The sequence below is a fragment of the Neomonachus schauinslandi genome, chromosome 10 (genome assembly GCF_002201575.2).
Source record: "Neomonachus schauinslandi chromosome 10, ASM220157v2, whole genome shotgun sequence".
NCBI classification, from domain to species: Eukaryota; Metazoa; Chordata; class Mammalia; order Carnivora; family Phocidae; genus Neomonachus; species Neomonachus schauinslandi.
The window spans coordinates 86516239-86532769 of NC_058412.1; the positions used below are offsets into that span (position 1 = coordinate 86516239).

General features: G+C 36.7%; 1 protein-coding gene, 1 non-coding gene and 1 pseudogene across 3 annotated transcripts in view; 2 read left to right on the forward strand and 1 right to left on the reverse strand.

Moving 5' to 3' along the window:
• The window catches only part of RANBP2 (RAN binding protein 2), an 82222-nt gene that overhangs the window by 11361 nt on the left and 54330 nt on the right, over positions 1-16531 (forward strand). The window lies entirely within an intron of this gene.
• LOC110572017 lies at positions 4786-10343 on the reverse strand (annotated as a pseudogene).
• Positions 7345-7480, forward strand: LOC123326118. The gene has a single exon (XR_006540897.1). It is a non-coding gene; the product is annotated as a small nucleolar RNA SNORA42/SNORA80 family (small nucleolar RNA).

A 16531-nucleotide genomic window follows, 5' to 3' on the forward strand; every position in this document is an offset into this window, starting at 1 on the left:
AGCCAGATCTTCCTGATTTTTAAATTGCTTGGCCCCTCTTGCATTCAAAGCAAGGGGGATTCATCTCCCCCGTGTGGGCTCCCTGGTGTGATAATCTGTTTCTTGCCCTCCACTGTGCTACTGGCTCCCTCCTAACCGTGGATGGCCACAGTCTGTTTTGCTCCCAGACCAGGTCTCCTCCACCTTTCCTACCTTCTTTCCTGTGGCCTCTTCTCAACCTTTAGTTCTGGAGTTCTGCCAGTCTCTGGATCATTTTCTGGGATATTTACAGTGATGTGCATGTTCCTGTGGGATGAGGTGAGCTTAGGGTCCTTCTACTCTGCCATCTTCCCAGCCTTCATGAACCACTTTTAAGTGTACAATTCAGTTTTTAGTTATATTAATAACGTTCAACTACCACCACTGTCTGTTTTCAGAAACTTTTCATCACCCCATGTAGAAACTTTGTAACCATTAACTAGTAACTCCTCAGGTTTCCCTTTTTTCTAGCCTCTGGTTACTGTTAATCTACTTTCTTTCTCTATGAATTTGCCTATTTTTGATATTTCATATAAGCAGGAGCATACAATATTTGTCCTTTTGTATCTGGGTTATTTTACTTAGGGTGTTTTAAGGGTTCATCCATGTTGTAGCATGTATCAGAGCCTCTCTTTTTTTTTGGTTGAATAATAATACATTGTATATATGTCACATTGTTTATTCATCTGTTGAAGGACACTTGGGTTGTTTCTACCTTTTTGCTGTTGTGAGTGATGCTGCTGTGGACATGGGTGTAGGGATATCTATTTGTGACCTTGTTTTCAATTCTTGTGGGTATATATCCAGGAGTAGAATTGCTGGTCATACTCTTTTTAACTTTCGAGGAATCCCAAACTGTTTTATGTAGTGGCTGCATCATTTTACATCCCCACCAGCAGTGTAAGGGGGTTCCAGGTTCTCCGCATCCTTGCCAAAACTTGTTATTTTATTTTTCTTTTTAAAATGTAGCCATCCAGATCAACATGAAGTGTTTTTTTTTTTTTTAAGATTTTATTTATTTATTTGACAGAGACACAGAAGAGAGGAAACACAAGCAGGGGGAGTGGGAGAGGGAGAAGCAGGCTTTCTGCGGAGCAGGGAGCCTGATGCGGGGCTCGATTCCAGGGCCCTGGGACCATGACCCGAGCCGAAGGCAGACGCCCAACGACTGAGCCACCCAGGCTCCCCTGAAGTGGTCTTTCATAGAGAAATGTGTAGACAAGTTCTTTGCTTTGGGCTTTTATTTTATTTATTTTTAAAAGATTTTATTTATTTCAGAGAGAACGCGTGCACACATGTGAGAGAGCGCGTGTGTGAGGACAAGCAGGGGCAGAGGGAGAGGGAGAAATAGACTCACTGCTGAGCAGGGAGCCCAGTGAAGGCCTCGATCCCAGGACCCTGAGATCACGACCTGGGCCAAAGGCAGACAAACGCTTAGCCGACTGAGCCACCCAAGCATCTGCCTTGGGCTAGTAATAGAATATTTGTTTTCTTCTTGAGTTGCAGAAATTATATATTGGATATAATTTTCAAATATTTTCTCTTATTCTATATGTTGCCTTTTTGCTTTCTTTAAAATGTAATTTGATGCACAGAAGTTTTTAATTTTGATGAATTTCATTTTACCTCTTTTGTTTGTTTCTTATGCTTTTTGGTGTCATGTCTTAGAATACATTATTAAATCCAAGGTCATGAAGACTTATCCCAGGGTTTTCTTCTGAAATTTTTGTGGCTTTTATGTTTAAGTTGTTGACACATTTTGAGTTAATTTTTGCATATGGTGGGGGGAACAGTTCCAGTTTCATTCTTTTGCATGTGGAAAATCAGTTGTGCCATCACCATCTATTGAAAAAACTTTTCCCATTGAATGTTCTTTTCCCATTGAATTGCCAGAAATCCATTGGCTATAGATGTATGGGTTTATTTCTGAACTCTCAGTTCTGTTCCTTTAGACTATATGTTTGTCTTTAATGTTAGGATCACTGTTTTGATTGCTTTATCTTTGTAGTAAGTTTTGAAATTGGAAAGTGGTGAGTCCTCCAACTTTGTCATTTTCAAGAGTGTTAGTCTGTTTGGGTATCCATGCAGTTCCATATGAATTTTGAGGATTGGCTTTTCCATTTCTGCAGAAAAGGCTGTTGGAATTTTTATTGGGATTGTGTTGAATTTATAGATTGCTTTGGGTAGTAGAGTCATCTTGACTGTGTTAGGTCATTCTATCCCTCAACACATCTTCTCACTTGTTTAAGACTTTAATTTGTTTCAGCAATGTTTTGTAATTTTCAGTGCACAGTCTTTCATCTCCTTGGTTAAATTTGTCACCCAGGTATTTTACTGTTTTAGATGCTATTATAAGTGGAATTGCTTTCTTAATTCCTTTTTTGGATTGTTCATTGTTGGTGCATAGAATCACAACTGACTTTTGTGTGGTGATCTTGTACCTTGCAATGTTACTGAATTAGTTTCTTAGCTCTAGTGGTTTTTTTATGGATTCTTTGGGATTTTCTCTATCTAGGATCATGTCATCTGTGAAGGGAGATAGTTTTACATCTTCCTTTTGTTTGAAATTTGGAAGCTTATCTCTCTTTCTTCTCAAATTGCTCTGACAAGAACTTCTAATACAATGTTGAATAGAAGTGGTAAAAGCTGTTCCTAATCTTAGGGGGAAAGCCTTAAAATTACCATTGAGTATGATGTTAGCTGTGAGCTTTTCATTTATGGCCTTTATCATATTGAAGTTATACTTAGTTTTCTGAGAGAATTCTTGTATTCTTGTTTTCTGAGAGTTTTTATGAACAGATGTTGAATATTGTGAAATTTTTCTTTTGGCAGCAGTTGAAATGATCATTTTTTTTCTGTTAAAATGTATTCTCAATTTTTTTTTTTTAATTGAACCATCTTGCATTCCTGGGATAAATCCCAGTTGGCCATATATTGGGTGTATAATACTTTTAATATGCTGTTGGATTCATTTTGATGAGGATACTTTGTTGAGAATTAGAGTTAAATTTTTTAAAACAATTTTTTGTTTTTAAGATTTTATTTTATTTGAGAGAGAGTGAGAGAAAGAGAGCATGAGTGTGGAGGGGCAGAGGGAGAAGCAGGCTCCACGCAGAGCACAGAACCTGACATGGGGCTCAATCCAGGACTCCAGAATCATGGCCTGAGTGGAAGGCAGATGCTTAACCGAGCCACCTAGGTGCCCCTTAAAATTATTTTTTAGAGCAGTTACAGGTTCACAGCAATATTGCGCAGAAGGTACAGATATTCCCCACATACTCCCTGCCTGCACACAGTGCTTGGCCGCACCCATTATCAGTATTTCCCACAGAGTGGTATACTTGTTACAGTTGAACCTGTTTTGACATATCCTTGTCACCCAAAGTACGTAGTTTACCTTAGGGTTCACTCATGGTGTTGTATAATCTGTGCGTTTTGACAAATGTATAATGGTATGTATCTACCATTATTGTGTCACACAGAGTAGTTTTATTGCACTAAAAATCCTCTGTGCTCTGCTTATTCATCCTTCCCCCTAGTCCCTGACAACCACTAATCTTTTTAGTATCCTCATGATTTTACCTTTTCCAGAATATCATATAGTTGGAATCATACAGTATGTAGCCTTTTCAGATTGGCTTTTTCCATTCAGTAATATGCACCTAAGTCTCCTCCATGTCTCTTCATGGCTTGATAGCTCATTTGTTTTAAAGTGCTGAGTAATATTCTACTGTCTGCATATACCACAGTTTATTTATCCATTCACCTACTGAAGAACATTTTGGTCGCTTCGAAGATTTGACTATAAAACATTTGTGTGCAGGATTTTGGGTGGCTTAAGTTCTCAGCTCCTCTGAGGAAATACCAAGGAGCACTATTGCTAGATCATATGTTTAGGTTTTTGAGTTTTTGGGGGGTGTGTGTGTGTGTTTAGTTTTGTAAGAAACTGCCAAACTGTCTTCCACAGTGTCTGTACCATTTTGCACTTCTACCAGCGATGAATGAGAGTTCCTTTAGCACCACAGCCTTGCCATCATTTGGTGATTTAAGTGTTCTGGATATTGGCTTTTCGGATACATATGTAATGGTGTCTCATTTTAATTTGCACTTAAACAAATTGATGTGGATCTTTTTATATACTTATTTGCTGTCTGTATATATTTTTTGGTGATGTGTCCAGATCACTGATTCCTTTTTAAATCTCATTTTATTATTAGTGTGTTTTGGGTAATAGTCCTTTCTCAGATGTATCTCTTGCAAATATTTTTTCCATTCTGTGGCTTGTCTTCATTCTCTTGACAGTGTCTTGCAGAACAAACTTTTTTCCAGAACAGAAATTTTTAATTTTAATGAATTAATTTTAATGAAATACAGCATATTAGTTCTTTCATGGATTGTGCCTTTGGTGTTGTATATTAAAAAGTCATCACCAAACCTGAGGTCATTTAGATTTTCTCCCATTATCTTCTAGAAATTTTATAGTTTTATGTTTCCATTTAGGTTTGTGATTCATTTTGAGTTAAATTTTGTAAAGGGTATGAGGTCTGTGGTTATTGTTATTTTATTATGGTTTTGCCTGTGGATGTCAATTGTTCCAACACCCTTTATTGAAAGACTGTTTTGCCTCCATTATATTGTCTTTGCTCTTTTGTCAGAAATCAGTTAACTGTACTTATTTGGGTCTATTTCTGAGCTGTCTATTCTGTCCCATTTTGTTTATATTTTTGCTAATACACATTGTCTTTTTTTTTTGAAAAGTCTGTGCCTTTATTGGCTGAACAGGCTACTTAAGAGGGATGAAGTAGAGGAGTGGGTGGCTCCAGTACCAGGCCTGCTGTGCTTCACAGCCTTGTAGGTAATGGAGAACTCACCCAGATAGTGGGCAATCATCTTGGGCTTGGTTTCCTCCTGTTCGAAGGTCTTGCCATTGTAGACACCCACCATGCTGTCCACCATCTCAGGCAGGATGATTGTGTCCCATGGGTGCATCTTAACCACATTGGGCTTTTCCATCAGGGGAGCCTCCTCCTTGGCCTTGCACAAGTGCTTCAGCAGTGAGCATTGTTTCTTCCACAAACCCCGGTTGAGCCTCCACTGCTGCCAGGCGCTGTACAGCTGCATCAACTGCTCCTAGGACACGTCCAGCAGCTGGTTGAGGTCCATGCCACGGTATGTGAACTTGTGGAAGGTGTGCTTCTTCTGCTCCACTTCTGCTACATTATCAGCTCTTTGGAAGGGACCACCTAATACCACATTCTTTTGATTAGTCTAGTTTTACGGTAAGTATTGAAGTCAGGTAGTGTCAGTCCTTCTGATTTTTTTCTTCAATATTGTGCAACTCTGGGTTTTTTGCCTCTGTATATAAACTTTAGAATCGCTTTGTTGATATCCACAAAATAGCTTCTTGGGATTTTGATTGGGATCGCATTGAATCTATAGATGAAGTTGTGAAAAACTGACATCTTGTTAAGATCAAATCTTCCTGTCCATGAACATGGAATGTCTCCAGTTATTTAGTTCTTTGATTTCGTTCATCAGAGTTTTGTAGTTATTCTCTTATTGATCTTACACATATTTTGTTAGATTTATAACTACAGTTGATCCATGAACAACATGGTTTAAACTGCACGTGGCCACCTCTCTGTGATTTTTTTTTTGATAAATACAATGTAGTATTATGTATTTTCTCTTCCTTGCGATTTTTTTTCCTTCCTTATGATTTTCTTAATGTTTTTTTCTCTAGTTTTATTTAAGAATGCAACGTATAATATCACGTACAGACTATGTGTTAATTGCCTTATGATTTTGGTAAGGGTTTTAATCAGTAGCAGGCTTTTAGTAGTTAAGTTTTTGAGGGAGTCAAAAGTTATGTATGGATTTTCAGCTGTGCAGAAGGTTGGCACCCCAACTCCCACATTGTTCAAGGATCACCTGCATTTCGTTTTTGGGGGTGCTAATGTAAAATGGTTTTGTGTTTTATATTTCAAATTCCTCTTGTTCATTGATGGTATATAGGAAAGTGACTTTTTTGTATTATGCTTGTATCCTTCAAAGTTATTATTTCCAGGATTTTTTCATCAGTTGTTTTGGATTTTCTTTGTGGACAGTCATGTTGTCTGCAAATATAATTTTATTTTTTCCTTTCCAACCTGTGTATCTTTTCTTTTCTTGTGTTTCTGTATTAATTAGGTCTTCTAGTATGATGATGTGAAGGAGTGGTGAGAGGGGACATCCTTGCCTTGTTCCTGATCTCAGCGAGAAAACGTTGAGTTCCTTACCATTAAGTATGATGTTCGTTTTTGTAGATATTCTTTATTAAGTTGAGGAATTTGCCTCTGTTCCTGATGTACTGAGCGTTGTTGTTTTTTGTTTTTTATTGGAAATGGGTGTGGAGTTTTGTCAAATGTTTTTCTGCATGTATTGATGTGATCATGAGATTTTTTTTTTCCTGTAGCTTGTTGATGTGATGGATTACATTAATTGATTTTTGAAAGTTGAACCAGCCTTGCATACCTGGGATAAATCGCACTTGGTTGTGGCATATAATTGTTTTTATACATTGTTGGACTTGGTTTGCTAATATTCTTTTGTAGCTATGGATTGTGAGTGATGCTGGTCTGTAGTTCCTTGTAATGTTTTTCTCTGGTTTTGGTATTAAGGTAATGCTGGTCTCATAAGATGAATTAAGAGTTACTTTCTTTGTTTTTATTTTCTGAAGGATTGTGGAGAATTGGTATAATCTTTTTTATTAAATGTTTGGTAGACTTCACCAGTGAACCTGGTGCTTTTTGTTTTGGAAGATGATTATTTATTCAGTTTCTTTAACAGATATATGCCTATTTAGGTAATCTATTTCTTGTCTGAGTTTTTTTTTTTTTAAGATTATTTATTTGGCAGAGAGAGTGTGCGTGAGAGAGCACAAGCAGGAGGAGTGGCAGGCAGAGGGAGAAGCAGGCTCCCTCCTGATCAAGGAGCCCGATGCAAGGCTCCATCCCAGGACCTTGGGATAGTGACCTGAGCTGAAGGCAGGCATTTAACTGACTAAGCCACTCAGGTGTCACCCTTCTTTTATTTCTGGTATTAAGTAATTTGTGTTCTCTTTTTTCTTAAGTTACCTTGATGAGATGTTTATTGATTTTTATTGATATTTTCAAAAAATCAGCCGTTGGTTTTGTTGGTTTTATTTCTTAATTGTGTTTCATGTTATTTTTTAATTTTTACTTTCTTTTTGCCTATTTTGTTTGCTTTTTTAATAGTTTCCTAAGGTGGAGGCTTAGATAATTAATTCTAGATCTTATCTAGTATATATATTAATATATCTCTAGTGCATGATAATGGATTGATGGCAGGCCCTTCTCTGTGGGCTTCTCATAGTATACCTGTGCTAGAGGAGCATGCAGCCCCGAACCATTGCCCACCTTCCTCACTGGGGTGCTGTGAGCACTGAGGGGGCTGTACTATGTTTAAAAGAAGGAAAAGTCTCTGAGTGATGTTTTTGCTGTATCCCACAAATTTTGATACGTTTTTTTATTTAGTTCAAAATATTAAAAAATTTCTCTTGAGATATCTTCTTGGAGCCATGTATTATTTAGTAGTTTGTTGCTTAATTTCTTAGTATTTTGGCATTATTCAGCTACCTTTCTGTTACTCTATTGTGGTTTGAAAACACACATTGTAGGATTTCTATTCTTTTAAATCTGTTCAGGTGTGTTTCATGGCCCATAATGTTTTGGTGAATGATGTGAGCTTGAGAAGAATATGTATTCTGTCGTTGGATGTGTATTCTATAGATGTCAATTATGTCCAGTTGGTAGATGATATTGTTTAGTTCATTTATTATCCTTACTGATTCTTCCTGCTGTATCTATTTCTGATAGAGGAAAAGTGAAATAGCTCAACTATATGTAAAAGTGGATTCATCTATTTCTCCTCGCAGTTCTGTCAGTTTTTGCCTTACATATTTTACTGTGTTTAAGGACATACCATGTTAAGAACTTCTTTGTCTTGTAGGAGAATTGACCTTATCAAAATGTAATGCTTCCTCTTGATCCTGGATAATTTTGCCCTGAAGTCTTCTGTTTAGAATCAGTATAGCTACTCTTGCTTTCTTTTGATTAATGTTAGATTGGTGTATCTTTTTCAGACCACTTACTTTTACTTGTTTATGTATTTATTGTATTAGTTTCAGGCATACAGCATAACAATTCGATATTCATATAGTGAAATGGTCACCACAATAAGTGTAGTTAGCATCTGTCAGTGTATATAGTCACAGAATTTTTTTCTTGTGATGAGAACTTTAAAGATTTACTCTGTTAGTAAATTTCAAATAAGCAATACAGTGTTATTAACTATGTTCACCATGCTGTATATTATATCCCCTTTGGCTCATTTATTTTGTAACTGGAAGTTTGTACATTTTGACTCCCTTAACCCATTTTGCCCACCCTGCCAACTCTGGCAACCACCAGTCTGTTCTCTGTACCTATGATCTTGAGTCTTTGTTTTGTTTTTTGAAATTCCACATATATAAGTGAAATCATACTGTATTTGTCATTTTCTGATTTATTTCACTTAGCATAATGCCCTTGAAATCCATTCATATTATTGCAAATGGCAAGATTTCATTTTTTTATGGTTAGAATATATTCCATTGTATATATGTACCACATTTTCTTTATTCATCTGTCAGTGGACACTTAGGTTGTTTTCATGTCTTGGCAATTGTAAGTTAATGCTGCAGTGAACATGGTGGTGCTTATATCTTTTTGAATTAGTGTTTTGTTTTTTTCCAGCCATTTACCTTTAATCTATATGGGTTTTTATATTTAATTGGGATTTCTTGTAGACAACATATAGTTGAATCTTAGACATTGTCAGAGTGGATTAAAAATTATCTTTCTCTTAGTAGACTTAGACCGTTGACATTCTAGTTAATATTGATATGGTTGTGTTAAGAGCTATCATATTTATTGCTATTTTCTATTTGTTGTCCTTGTTCTTTGTTCCTGTTTTTTTGTCTTCCTTTCTTAATCTGCCTTCTGTTGTTTTCACTTAGCATTTTCTGTGACTCCCAATTTTGCTCCTTTTTTTAGCATGTCAGTTAAACTTTTTTTTACTTGTTTGGTAGTTGCCTTAGAGTTTGCAATATACATTTACAACTAATCCAAGTCTACTTTCAAATAACACTGCATTACTTCATGGGTAATGTGAGTACCTCATAATAACAAAATAATCTTAAATTTTCCTTTTCTTTGTGTCATTGCCATCATATATTTTACTTTTATATAAAATACGTGAGCATATATGTAAACACAAACAAATTTTATATACATTTCTCCTACATAATGAAAATACATTTTGGTATTGTTTTGAACAACTGGTATACGTTAGATCAATTAAAAAAAGAAAAATAGAAGTTTTTATTTTATCTTCACTTTTCCTGTTTTTTTTAATGTAGATGTGAATTTCTCAGCTGTATCATTTTTTTTTTTCTCTAAATAACTGTTATCAACATCTTTTGTAAGGCTGATGTACTGGTAACATTCCTTCAATTTTGTGTGAGGAAATATTTCTTCCATTTCTTAAGAAGAATAATTTCATGGAGTACTGAACTCTAGGTTGGTTGTTTTTTCTCTCAACTTGAAATATTTCACTCCACTCTTTTCTTCCTTGTATGGTTTTTGAGAAGTTAAATGTGATTCTTACTTTTGCTCCTTTCATAGGTGAGGTCTTCTCTAGCTTAAATGTCATTTGTCTCTTATTTTCAGTAGTTTGAATATGATATGCATAGGTTTTATTACTATTATTATTGGCATTTATTCTGCTTGATGTTCTCTGAGCATGCTGGGTCTGAACTTTCTGGATTTATGGGTTTTTTTGTGTAACATTAAGTTGGGGGAATTCCATAGTAATTATTGTTTCAGATATTTCTTCTGTTCTTTTATCTTTTCTCTTTCCTGTAGTCTTATTTCATGGATATTATCCTTTTGTAGTTGTTCCACAATTCTTGGATATTTTGTTTGTCTTTATCTTTTTTTCTCTTTGCTTTTCAGTTTTGTAGATTTTTTTGGAGAGAGCCTCAAGTTTGGAGATACTTAGCTCAGCCATGTTCAGGTTATTAGTAAGTCCATCAAAGGCTTTTCTTCATTTCTATGCTAATGTTTTTGATCTCTAGCATTTCTTTTTGTGCTTACAATTTTTCTCTCTCTGCTTACCTTGCTCATTTGTTCTACTTTATCCATTGGAGTCCTTAGTGTATTAATCATAGTTATTTTAATTCTCAGTCTGGTAATTCCAGCATCTCTTGCATATCTGAGTCTCATTCTGATGCTTGCTCTGTTTTTTAATTTTTATTTTTAAAGATTTATTTATTTTAGAGAGAGCGCACGTGCGAGGAGGGCGAGGGTTAGAGGGAGAGAGAGGGAGGAGAAGTAGACTCCCCACCGAGCGTGGAGTGAGATGCAGGGCTCAATCCCATGACCTTGAGATCATGACCTGAGCCGAAATCAAGAGTTGGACGCTTAACTGACTGAGCCACACAGGTGCTTCTTGCTCTCTCTCTTTAAACTGTTTTTTGCCTTTTAGTAGCCTTGTCATTTTTTTTTCTTACAGCTGGGCATGATGTACTTGGTAGAATTTGAGTAATGTGATGGGGTTTTTATCTCAGACTTGTCCACCCTGAGTTTCCAACAATTGTCAATTACAGTTTAGGTTTTCCTACCTTGGCACTGGCTCCTGTGGAGGTTTCTCCTGTGGTGAGGTTTGATTCTCTGTATTTGTCTCCAATTTTGAGGGGCAGTTAGTGACCTTAACTTCTCTTATGGATCTAAAATGAGTTGTATTTTGTTTTTTTAGTTTGTTCAAATTTTTACTTTTTGTTAGGACAGAGTGGCTACTTCTAAACTCCTTACATGCCAAACTGGAAGCTGGATGTCTAGAGTCAATTTTAGTGTTTTTCTTTTTTTTATTGTGATATGACTATTTAAATAGTTATTCTTTTATCTAGTTAAGTCTTTTCCTATTAGCTTTTGTCATATAAAAACTAAAATACTGCTTCTAAAGCTCTTTTTGGGTGATTGGTTTTATCTTTGCACTTCTAAATTGCTTTTCTAGATTGGTGTCACTTTAAATCTCAGATTTCCAACTTCACCTGGGTCTTCGGTATTCTGCAGTCCATTTGCCTGTCCCTTGCCCCACCCCCCATAAATTGTGGCAAAAAATATATACAATTTGCCATCTTAACCATTTTTAATTGTGCAGTTCATTAGTGTTAGTACACATTATTGTGCAGTTGAGCTGTGGAATTTTTCCATCTTGCCAAACTGAAGCTCTGCACCCATTGAACAACTTAAACCGTTTTTCCCTTCCCCTAGCCACCTCCATTTGACTTAGTTTCTATGAATTTACTACTTTAGATACCTCGTATCTAAAGTTCATATGAAGTTTTTGTTTTTCTGACTGATTACTTCACTTAGTATAATGTTGTCAAAGTTCATCCCTGTTGTAGTTTGTCATAGAATTTCCTTTTTAAGGCTGAATAACATTTTCTTGTTTGTATTGTATATACTACATTTTATTCATTCATTCTTTGAGGGACAAGGGTTGCTTACAACCCTTGGCTGTTGTGCATAGTGCTATTATGAATGTGAGTATGCAGATTTCTTTTCAAGACCTTGCTTTCACTTCTTTTGGTTATATACCCAGAAGTTGGATTGCTGGATCATACGGTAGTTTAAATTTTAATTTTGTCATGAACCACATTGTTTCCATAATAATTGCACCATTTTACATTTCTACTAACAATACACAAGGGTTCCAACTTTTCCATATCACCACCACCACTTGTTTTCACTTTTTTTTCTTTTTGTATAGTAGCCATTCTAATGGATATAAAGTGGTATCCCATGGTGATTTTGATTTCCATTTCCCTGATTGGTGATGCTGAGCATCTTTTTATGTGTTTTTAGGACATTCATACATCATTTTTGGAGTAACGTCTATTATAAAGTCTTGCTTATTTTCTAGTTCGGTTATTTGATTTTTTGTTATTGAGTTGTAGGAATTTTTTTTTTAATATATATATATCCTAGATATTAATCCTTTATCAGCTGTATGGTTTGCACATATTTTCTCCCATTCTGTATGTTGACTTTTTATCCTGTTGATTGTGTCCTTTGATACACAAAAGTTTTTAAGTTTGATGTACTCCTTTTTGTCTATTTTTACTTTTGTTTCCCATGTGTTTGGTGTCAATCCCAAGAAATCCATTGCTTAATTAAATGTCATACAGCTTTTCCCCTGTTTTCTTCTAGGAGTTTTATAGTTTTGGATCTTAGTTTTAGGTCTTTAATTCATTTGGGGTTAAGTTTTGCAGATGGTATAAAGTAAGGGTCCAGGTTTACTCTTTTGCATGTGGATGTCCAGGTTTCACAGCACCATTTGTTGTAAACTGTCTTTTCTCCATTGAGTATTGTTAGCACCCTTGTTGGAGATTACGTGACCATATATGTGAGCATTTATTTGTGGGCCATGCGCCTGTCCTTGATCACTTCAGTCGCTGTTTTAGAACTTCACTGTCCACGTGAAGTTCTTCATATGTTTACTCAACAAACTACCTCACTTCTTCATTGGTAAGCTTAGACTGTTGGCAGTGAACCACCAGGCCCTATTCATTCTTCTGTCATCTGTATATTTCCTTTTCAAGGTACCTGCCTGACATCTTTTCTTGTTCTCATCCCTTTCAGTTTCCTGAGCCCTTATTTCCCCCCTTTTCTTTCAGATTGTCCTCAACTGGCGGTTTTTCCTTAGCCTAAAAACACAGTCATGCTCTTGTTTGGCCTGAATAACTATCCACATCCATGTCCCATCATTGCCCTATTTCTTCCCTCACTTTGTCAGTCAGGACTTGTGAAAATTATTTAGCAGTATTGGTTCCTTAAGAGAGGAAATAGTGTGATACACAAACAGATTTGTGTGTGTGTGTGTGTGTGTGTGTGTCTTGTCAACTTTATGCTTTTCTATAATTTTATTTTTTTAAAGATTTTATTTATTTATATGATAGAGAGAGACACAGCGAGAGAGGGAACACAAGCAGGGGGAGTGGGAGAGGGTGAAGCAGATTCCCTGCTGAGCAGGAAGCCCAGTGTGGAGCTTGATCCCAGGACCCTGGGATCATGACCTGAGCCAAAGGCAGCTGCTTAACAACTGAGCCACCCAGGCGCCCCAACTTTTCTATAATTTTATTTTATTTTTTAAAGATTTTATTTATTAATTTGACAGAGAGAAAGAGCACACAAGCAAGGGGAGCAGCAGGCAGAGGGAGAGGGAGAAGCAGGCTCCCCGCAGAGCAGGGAGCCTGATAGGGGACTTGATCCCAGGACCCTGGGATCATGACCTGAGCTGAAGGCAGCTGCTTAACAACTGAGCCACTCAGGTGCCCCAACTTTTCTATAATTTTAAATTAAATTTTTTAATCTTCATACAGACTTTTATGACTTAAAACATATCTGCTTATTTAACACCTTCTTTGGTGAGGAGTAAGAAGTGTAGGAGAAAGGGGTTTTAAGTTAAGATGCCATAACATAGATTTATGTGGCATTGCAAAGTGACATTCCAAAGCAATGGAGGAAATATGGATTATTCAGTAGATGTTGCTTGAACAGTTGACATTTGTTTAATGATTTTTTTGGTTTAATGATTTATTTTTAAAAATAGGGCTCTCGCCTACAATATTTACCAAAATAAGTTTCATACTTAAAAGGTAATTTTAGAGAATCTGAAAGAAAATATAGATGAGTATTCATCTCAAATGAAAAAGACCTTTTTTTACCATATAATCCGAAAAAAGAAATGAACAGTAAAGATAGTTTTTACTGCATAAAAATTGAAGCTTTATCTCACAAACACAGATAAGTGACAATTTGGGGAAGCTGCAGAAAGCCCTCAGCGGTGCCTGGGTGGTGCAGGTGGTTGGGCATCTGACTCTTGGTTTCGCCTCTGGTGTTACAATCTCATGGGTCCTGGGATCGAACCCCGCATGGAGTTCTGTGCTCAGCAGGGAGTCTGCTTTAGAGTCTCTCCCTCTGCTCCTCCTCCGTGTGTGCTCCTGCTCTCCTTCCCCACCCCCCATAACTGGATAAAAAGTAAACCTAGCTCTATTAGTGCGTGAACAAATTCAGTGATAGATGAATTTTGCTTCACAAAGATAGGATGAAGGGACATCAAGAACCAAAAAGTGAGGTTTCTGAGGACTTGACTGCCCAAAGTCAGTATGGTAACTTTCTGGCATCTGCTCAAAACTTAAAAATATCAGAAGGAGTGGGAGACCCCACTTTTTCTGGGTCTGTATTCCTACTGAAAACATAGATTTTTCCCCCCTTTTGCTTCACTGGAGTTTTCTCTCTTTACTCACTTAGAATACCTCTGTTATGTTTTTAACAGATATACTGGACCCAGCCCTGCCTCCCCAAGGTGTAGAGGGGAGTGAGAGGAGGTGAGGGGCATGGGGAGCCTTCCACTTATTCTACACTTAACTGTTTCACTGTGCCAGACTAGAGTCTTGCTCAGTAAGGGTTGTTTTGTTTTGTTTTGGTCAGGTGATTCTCTCAAACTGATTGCCCCTTAGTTGTGGTTTCACTAGGATAGTGATAATCTTGTTTGCTCATTCACGTGTGTCTCTAGGTGATGAGGCATTTGTTTAAGGGAACCATAGTTTCTCTTTCATTTACATACATTCATTGAATTTCTCACTCTGACATTGAAAGCGCTGGATAGAAATATCATATCAATACCAGCTGTTGGCCTTTGTTTAAAACAGATTCCTTGGGACTACCCCAGTTGGAGAAATGCATTCTGGTTTTAGTCACTGGCTAAACCATAGCAGGCAGGGGCCAGATGAAGTACAGTTGGAGAGCTAGGCAGGTGCCATGTCATGCTAGTCTTTGGTGGGAAAATTGGGTCTTTCAACACATAATGGAAGCCATGGAAGGATTTTAAATTTTAAGCAAAGGCATAACATGGTTTGTGTTATTTTTGAAATGCTACACCTTTGGTGAATAAATTAGCTGGAAGAAAAATATATAGAGGGAAACAGGAAGGAATTAGCCTTTTCAGAAGGGAGGGAGATCATAGCAGGCTTGGACTTTGGTAATAGGAACAGAGATGTAGAAAAATGGGTGGACTGAGGTAATGTAGAAGGTAGTACTGACAGATTTTGGTGATGATATTTTGCACATAAGTTTAGAGCATAGGAAAAATGAGAGCCAAAAATACGTATTTGAGAGTCAAAATACTGTCAGTAGTCGTACATGAGATTCAGTATTTGTCAGAGAGGAGATCTCCTGAAAGAGAAGAGGAATTAGAACTGACTCCTGGGGAATTCAGTGTGAGGAAGAGCCTGAGAAGGAGTGGCCACTAAGGTAGAAGTTGAACTAGGGAGCATAGTTATCTCTGAAGTCATGAGAAAGAGTATTTTAAGATGAGTGTGATTAAGAGTATTTTCTGTAGGTTTGATTAAAAAGGAAAAATTGAAACACTAACAATGGGGATTAAATTATTATAGTCCATCTGCTGTCTAGTCTACCCTAGATAATCACTTCTTCACCTTATTAGGTTTCTGATCAAATGTCCCCTTAGTAGTAAGACCTTTCCTGACAACTCTCTTATTTTATAAAACATGATGCCATTGTCTGTGCACTACCACCATTACCAGCTAAGAAAGAAGAAACTCTGCCAACTAAACAGGCAACAATGTTAGGATTCCTCTGATTTGTGAGATGAATACTGATTTTAGCTTTGTTAAAATGTGGTGTACTGTAAATAATAGATGAAATACTATAAAATAGCACTCTTTTCTGCTCCTCTGTGCAGGCTTCTTGAAGACAGATTTTTTTGTGTGTACTACTCGTTTCCCAGTGCCTATTGTAGGCACAATGAGCAAATCCTAAATCTGCATTTTTTTAGAAATAATAAATGAAAACATACTGCTTTGTAGACTTCTTTTTTCACTTAATATGTTTTTTTTTTGTGTCCTTGTTATAGTTTTCAAAAATTAGATGTTTGATGGCTGTGTACTCTTATCATGTATGTATAACATCTGGTGTGTCCCAGGATCTTAAACTTTGGAACTCACAGAAATAAAAGGCCAGGGTGTAAACTTGGTTTATTACTGGAAGAATTCAACTTTTATTTCTGCCTTTTTAATTCCTTGAGTGTAAAATACTGATCTGTAGAGAGAACAGCAAATAGTACCTGGACCAGAGAGTCCCCCATGCTTTAATGGGTTGGAAGTACTTGCCCATAAAGACTTGAATATGGCAAGAGAAGTTTTTAGTATACCTCACCTCCCCTAAGAAAGCAGGTTTCTGTCTGTTTAGTTATCTGTAAAATGAGAGAGTGGCACCATGTGTTTTTTCAGCTTTTGTGCTGATATAAATTCTTTTTTTTTTTTTTTGTAAGATTTTATTTATTAGAGAGAGAGAGAGCATGAGCAGGGCAGAGGGTGAGGGAGAAG